A 7,786-nucleotide genomic window follows, 5' to 3' on the forward strand; every position below is an offset into this window, starting at 1 on the left:
ACGTCAACAAAACGAAGGAGCTGATCGTGGACTTCAGGAGACAGCAGAGGGAGCACGCCCCTATCCACATCTACGGAACCGCATTGGAGAAGGTGAAAAGCTTCGGCGTACACATCACTGACAATCTGAAATGGTCCACCACATGCCTCTTCAACCTCAGGAGGCTGAATAAATTTGTCTTGGCCCCTAAGACCCTTACAAACTTTTACAGATGCACAATTGAGAGTGTCCTGTCGGGCTGTATCACCACCTGGTATGGCAACTGCACCGCCCGCAACCGCAGGGCTCTCCAGAGGGTGGTATGCTCTGCCCAACGCATCAACGGGACCACACTGCCTGCCCTCCAGGACACCTACAGCACCCAATGTCACAGGAAGGCCAAAAAGGTCATCAAGAACATCAACCACCTGAGAAACGGCCTGTTCACCCAGCTATCATCCAGAAGTTGAGGTCAGTACAGGTGCATCAAAGCTGGGACTGAGAGACTGAAAAACAGCTTCTATCTCAAGGCCTGACTTGCCTAGTTAAATAATATTTACAGTGCCTTCGGAAAGTATTCAGACCCCTTGACTGTTTTCACATTTTGTTAAGTTACAGCCTTATTCTAAAATGGATTTGTTTTTAAATAATCCTCAACAATCTACACACAATACCCTATAATGTCGAAGCGAAAACAGGTTTTAAGAAAAAAAAAGAAAAAAAAACCCCATACAAACTTAAATACCTTATTTACATAAGTATTCAGAACCTTTGCCTTGAGACTCGAAATTGAGCTCAGGTGCATCCTGTTTCCATTGATCATCCTTGAGATGCTTCTACAACTTGATTGGAGTCCACCTGTGGTAAATTCAATTGATTGGACATGATTTGGAAAGGAACACACCTGTCTATATAACGTCCCACAGTTGACAGTGCAAGTCAGAGTAAAAACCAAGACATGAGGTCGAAGGAATTGTCCCTAGAGCTCCGAGAAAGGATTGTGTCGAGGCACAGATGTGGGGAAGGGTAACAAAAAAATTCTGCAGCATTTAAGGTAATGATAATAAATAATTATTATTTAAGGTCCCAAAGAACACGGTGGCCTCCATAATTCTTAAATGGAATACGTTTGGAACCACCAAGACTCTTCCTAGAGCTGGCCGCCCGGCCAAACTGAGCAATCGGGGGAGAAGGGCCTTCGTCAGGGAGGTGACCAAGAACCCGATGGTCACTCTGACAGATCTCTAGAGTTCCTCTGTGGAGATGTGAGAACATTCCAGAAGGACAACCATCTCTGCAGCACTCCACCAATCAGGCCTTTATTGTAGAGTGGCCAGACAGAAGCAACTCCTCAGTAAAAGGCACGTGACAGCCCACTTGGAGTTTGCCAAAAGGCACCTAAAGACTCTCAGACCATGAGAAATAAGATTCTCTGGTCTAATGAAACCAAGATTGAACTCTTTGGCCTGAATGCCAAGCGTCACATCTGGAGGAAACCTGGCACCATCCCTATGGTGAAGCATGGTGGTGGGAATGTATTTCAGTGGCAGGGACTGGGAGACTAGTCAGGATCGAGGCAAAGATGAACAGAGCAAAGTACAGAGAGATCCTTGATGAAAACCTGCTCCAGAGCGCTCAGGAGCTCAGACTGGGGCGAAGGTTCACCTTCCAACAGGACAACGACCCTAAGCACACAGCCAAGACAACGCAGGAGCGGCTTCGGGACAAGTCTCTGAATGTCCTTGAGTGGCCCAGCCAGAGCCCGGACTTGAACCCGATCGAACATCTCTGGAGAGACCTGAAAATAGCTGTGCAGCAATGCTCCCTATACAACCTGACATAACTTGAGAGGATCTACAGAGAAGAATGGGATAAACTCCCCAAATACAGGTGTGCCAAGCTTGTAGCATCATACCCAAGAAGACTCGATGCTGTAATCGCTGCCAAAGGTGCTTCAACAAAGTACTGAGTAAAGGGTCTGAATACTTATGTAAATGTTATATTTCAGTTTTTTATTTTCAATACAATTGCAAACATTTCTTAAAACCTGTTTTTACTTAGTCATTATGGGGTATTGTGTGTAGATTGATGAGGGGGAAAAAAACAATTGAATCAATTTTAGAATAAGGCTGTAACGTAACAAAATTTGGAAAAAGTCAAGGGGTCTAAATACTTTCCGAAGGCATTGTGTATATTTCTTAATTCCATTCTTTTACTTTTAGATTTGTGTGTATTGTTGTGAATTGTTAGATACTACTGCACTGTTGGAGCTAGGAACACAAGCATTTCGCTACACCCACAATAACATCTGCTAAATATGTGTATGTGTCCAATAAAATTTGATTTGATTCCAATAAGGAGACAGTGAAGAGGGAACAGTGGCCTCCTGGTGAACATAAGTTATCAGGTTTAGTTTTGTCTGTAATGAAAACCTTTTTGTTCACCTGGTAAAGTAATGTTAAATGGAAAGTTGGGACTGATTTTAAGATTTAGCATAGTGGAAACTTACAAAATGTTTATTTTCTCTTCCAGTAGATGATGGGTTGTCCCCTATCAAGTATTCTGATGAGTTCAACAATTATTCTGTTTCTCTCCCTTTGAAATGCTTCCTGAGGCTGGTGCCTTGGGAGAGCAGTTAGTGAAATTCTGCAGTTCTATAAAGTATAAAGGTACCCGGATCTGGCTGTTAAGGGAGCTCACAATTAAGCCACACACACCAGGATACACACACAACCCACCCGTTTGTTAGTAGTGTTAATACAATCTCTGATTCATTGGGTGTGTTTTTTTGTTGTTGTCTTTTTATTAGGTTTTAGTAGGTTCTTCATGGGTGAGAAAGGATGCACCTTAAAGGGCACACACATTTTCCGAATTTTGGTTGTATGTAAGTTCTCCTGATGAAAAATTTACTGAAGAATAACGCAAACCTGGTACGGAGAATGTTTTAAACACTTTAAAACCGGGAAAGAAAGGGGAAAGAACACTCACTTAATGGTGTTGAATGACCTCTGTTCTGACTTGGTGAGGTCTGATCGCCCTCACTAGAAAGATCAGAGACATTGGTTGAAATTTAAACATAATATGTAAACACTGATAATTATGTAGAAGCGTGTTGTTGTTGTTGTTGTATGTTTAGTTTTTTTTGTATTTGCTTTCTGATTTTGTTTAGTTTTTTACCCTTTTTATAATGTATCAATAGTTCTAATTTGGATTTGGATGGGTGACAAGGAGAGAGACAAAGCACTGCCCCTGAACTGTTAAGAAAGCACAAAGGGAGGGTTGGGTAAGCTACTCACACACAACAAGCGCATGAGTGGTGTGAAAGAAACCGGTCTCTAGTCTATTCCTTAAATCCCCTTATGGGGTTACAATAATTTCCTTATTAATTTATCAAGGTTTGTAATATTAATTGTATTTGTTATTCTGATTCTTTTGTTTTGTTGAAATGTTTTCTTCCGAATAAATATTGAGTTACACTGCCAAGGGGAGAAATGTAGGGAAACAGTAAAGAAAAGCTACTCCTACACATTCCTGTGCACTCATTCATATTTTGTGGAGAGGTGTCATATGATTTCACACTTGGAAATGTCATCCTGCAGGTGGTTTCTTAAACTAATTACATTTGTTGTAGGAATCTCTTGAGATCCATGGTTAGGGAGGGTTTCCTCCCAAGATTGAGAGAGAACGCACTTTTGTATACTCTAGCCGATAACAAGCTACTCTGTATTAGTGGCTTCTGGTTGATTACTGTAACATAGCAAGGCCTATGAGAATGCCAGCATCCGTTCCATGTGCTATCCTAAACCTGCATTTGCTAGATGATACTATGATAAAGTATTGTGTAGCCTTAACTGACTGCATCCGAGCTGTTCACTCATAAGTTTCCGCAGCACAGGCCTGACGAGAAACTGCACCACGAGCTCCAGCCAGGAGACAGAGTAATGGTGAGATGACACGATCAAGGGAAAGAACCACTGAAACCCTGGTGGAAAGGGCCGTTCCAGATCGTCCTGGTCACCCAGACTGCAGTTGCCTTGGACGAGACACGTGGATCCACGCCTCCCACTGCAAGAAGGTTGCCGAACCGGAAGAAGATGTTGCTCCTACAGCCAAGTAGGGGTACTCTGTTCGTCCTGGGACTCTCAGCAGGTCTGGCTCTGGGACTCCTTTGGGCGTTAGCAGACAATGGGCCGGAAGCAGGTGTAAGTACTGGTAACTCTTCCTGTCTTGTCCGCCCCAGGAGGACATGGTCCCCAAAAGGGGGGACCCAGAAGAAGCCCAGAACCACCGGAGACAAGAGATACGAGAACATCATCAACACAACGTGTTTCTGAACCTCACTGCACATGTGGCCCATACAATGAACTCTTGGGTCTGTCAGCATGTTCCAACCTCACTTAAACATGGTATACCCCTGGTCCCGAATCTATTTTATGCTCAATCTATAACCACTGATTATTGCTCTAGGTATAGTAGATACCAATCTGATTCTGTGTACAATGCCTGGCACCAGGCTACAATTATTTTCGAGATGAATATAACAAGTAAATTCCACTCTAAGAATTTGGGAAACATTGACTATAGTAGTTTTTATCTGCCCTCATTCAACCTCTCTACCCCACCGAAACCGCTGGTGGTCGCTAGGCGACTAGGCTGTGTGTGTCTAACCTCGGAGTTATTGAAGTGGGAACATGTAAGTGCAATTTCGCTATCAAATGTGAACATGCTAATGCAGATTTGGGCAGTACTAAAGAAACCTAACAACCAGGTCACTAATTTGACTGATATAACTGCTATTTGCGACTTGCTGAAAGGAGCTAGAACATGGAATAACACCTATTGGGTGTGTGGGACCTCTGCCTACCCCCATTTGCCTTTTGGGTGGAGTGGCTCCTGCTACATGTCATATGTCCACCCTTCAGCACGTGTTTTGCCTTTTCTGCCAACTCCTGTGTCCCGTAGGCTCAGATCCGTGGCAAAGAGACCGAAATGTTCTTTGCCATTGCGTTCCCACCCTACAGGTTGGGGATGTTTATGAAAGGTAATTAATTTGGCCCAGGTTGTACAGCAGACTGCAAATGACACTGCAAATGCTATAGACAAATTGAAAACTGAGATGGTGGCTATGAGAAATGTTGTGTGGCAAAACCGTGCTGCCTCAGATTATTTGTTGGCATCTCAAGATGGCACATGTGCAGTAATTGGCTCAGAGTGCTGCACTTTTATCCCAGACAATGCTAATGACATCACTTACACACCTCCCACATCCAACAAGAAATCAAAAAGCTAAAGCAGCCTGAAGAGTGGGGATGGGATTTGTTTGGGTGGATAAGGGGGAGCATGGGAAATATAGGAATTATGACTATGCAAACTGTACTGGTGATGAAAGGCTTTCTAATGTTTGTATTCTTTCTGTTCACTTGCTTTAAAGTCATTTTGCATAAACTCTGTGTTAAAAACTGTCCCTCTACCACAGTTTGTATTAATCACTCAAGAAAAACTTTGTCTCCACTCTGGCGGAGGTGTGTCCTCTCAGTGAGGAGGGAGACTGCCCCTTAGAGGATGTTAATGCTTATTGCCATAGAAATGATCCTGAGTTCTATGTAACTCATCATTTCAGAATGTTCAACTCCCCTGTGATTATTAAGGGTCTAAAAACCATATCTGACAGCAGATCAGGTATACAAAGGTTGGTTATGCTTATGGAACACCATAGCATAAAAGGGAGACTTGTGGGTGCAAAAATGGTTTTGTTACAGTCTAAAATGCTATGAATATGCTTGAGTTGTATGGTGCTATAAAACTGGTAATTTTCCATTACTGTCTTGTGTTCCTCTTCTCACAGCACACAAAGGAGTGATTTGCTGCTGGCTCCTTATCTTTTCGGGCACCAGAGGCCAAGCTCAATGTTAAAATCTTCTTGCAGCTGAATAGGCTTTAAAGAACTCATCAGTACCAAATCTTGGACATGTAGGCTGTGAGAACTGGTGTACAATGCTTTAAGTGGAGCCAAATACTCCTTATCTCTCATGTAACCTTGCATCCCCTGAGAGGAAAGGCAAGCAGCTCTTTGTGTAAGCAGAAGTATATAATGATTGTGTGTGACTCTAACTTTGACTTTTCCTCTCAGATTCATCCTGAGTGTAATCTCCCTTGCAATTGCTTGAATAAACTCTTTTTAACTGGATAATGAGCACTGCCTGATCCTTGGAACAAGTTTTTCTCAACAATTGCATGATAATAGGGAGGAGTGGTCAGGGGTGAGGGCTCTCTCTCTTTCTAGCACTCACTACCTCTATCCGTCTCTCTCCAGGTGCTACAGAGACAGAATGGTCCAAGGACCTCCAGAGCCTTATGACCAACTACCTGTGATCTCTCCAGAGCACAGAGAAGTAAGCTACACTCATAATAGTATCAAATAAAATGTAAAGTTATTGGTCGCATACACATATTTAGCAGATGTTATTGCAGGTGTAGCAAAATGCTTGTGTTCCTAGCTCCAACAGTGCAGTAATATCTAACAATATACACAAATCTAAAAGTAAAAGAATGGAATTAAGAAATATAGAAATATTAGGACGAGCAATGTCGGAGTCCGGAGTGTGTGTGTATATATGTGTGTGTGTGTGTGTGTGTGTGTGTGTGTGTGATGGGATGTATAGACAGTATGTGGATAGAATATGTAGTATATCTGAAGAATACGTGGATAGAGTAGTACACTCAGGATAGTAGATGCACTATGTAAACCTCCTTCACTATGGCAGTCTGCCTGTGTGACAACATAGCATATTATCCAGGGCCACTGGTTGGATTGGATTTACTGTACTCACGCCAAAACTCATGCTCTCTCCTCCCTGTAAAACTCTCCCAGACATTTATCAAAACTAACATGTCCATCCCCCTATCCCCAGGTGAGTCTGCTGGGCTATGGAACTCTATAGAGCAGGGGTGTCAAACGTACGGCCCGCGGGCCGGATCAGGCCTGCAAACGGGTTTAATCCGGCCCGCGAGATGATTAAAAAAAAAAAAAAAAAAATTGTAAAGTATAAAAATGCGCTGCAATTTTTCAATAAAATAAACTCCTGTTCCAATTGCGTCCACTGGATGGCGCAATAGCAATTGTGTTAAGCAAGCAAACTGTTTATACCGGGGCAGAGCAAGTAGGTCAAGCACGTGCAGCCAATGAGCTACTTTGTTTTGCCCGCGATATTTATTACGGCTTCTACTTTTAACATTATGTGCTTTGGCACCCTCATTGCCCCAATATGTCTCTGTCAAAAAAGAGAAAAGTGGACGCAGAGTGCAGAGTGTTCCAAGAAAAATGGTCATCCTATTTAATCACGGAATTGAATGGGAAAGCTGTATGTTTGGTGTGTTCAGAGCATGTTGCAATGCTGAAAGAATATAACCTTCGTCGCCACTATGTGAGTCTTCATGCCGACAAATATGACAACTTTCAAGGACAGCGGAGATGAGAGAAGGTGAATGAACTGTTGGCGGGTCTGAAGAAACAGCAGTCTGTGTTTACTCACAGCCGAGACATCAGTGACGCTGCAGTGAAAGCTAGCTACCTCATTGCTAATGATTTTGCAGTGGCTTCAAAACCATTTAGTGAGGGTGAATTTGTAAAAACATGCATGATGAAGGCAGCGGAGATTGTGTGCCCTGAAAAGCGGCAGGCTTTTGCAAATATCAGCCTGACAAGAAACACAGTTGCAGACAGGATTTCCGATCTTTCAGTGGATTTGGACAGCCAGTTGAAGCAAAAAGTAAAGTCATTTATTGCGTTTTCGGTTGCAATTGATGA

This window comes from Coregonus clupeaformis, chromosome 18, assembly GCF_020615455.1.
Source record: "Coregonus clupeaformis isolate EN_2021a chromosome 18, ASM2061545v1, whole genome shotgun sequence".
Taxonomy (NCBI): Eukaryota; Metazoa; Chordata; class Actinopteri; order Salmoniformes; family Salmonidae; genus Coregonus; species Coregonus clupeaformis.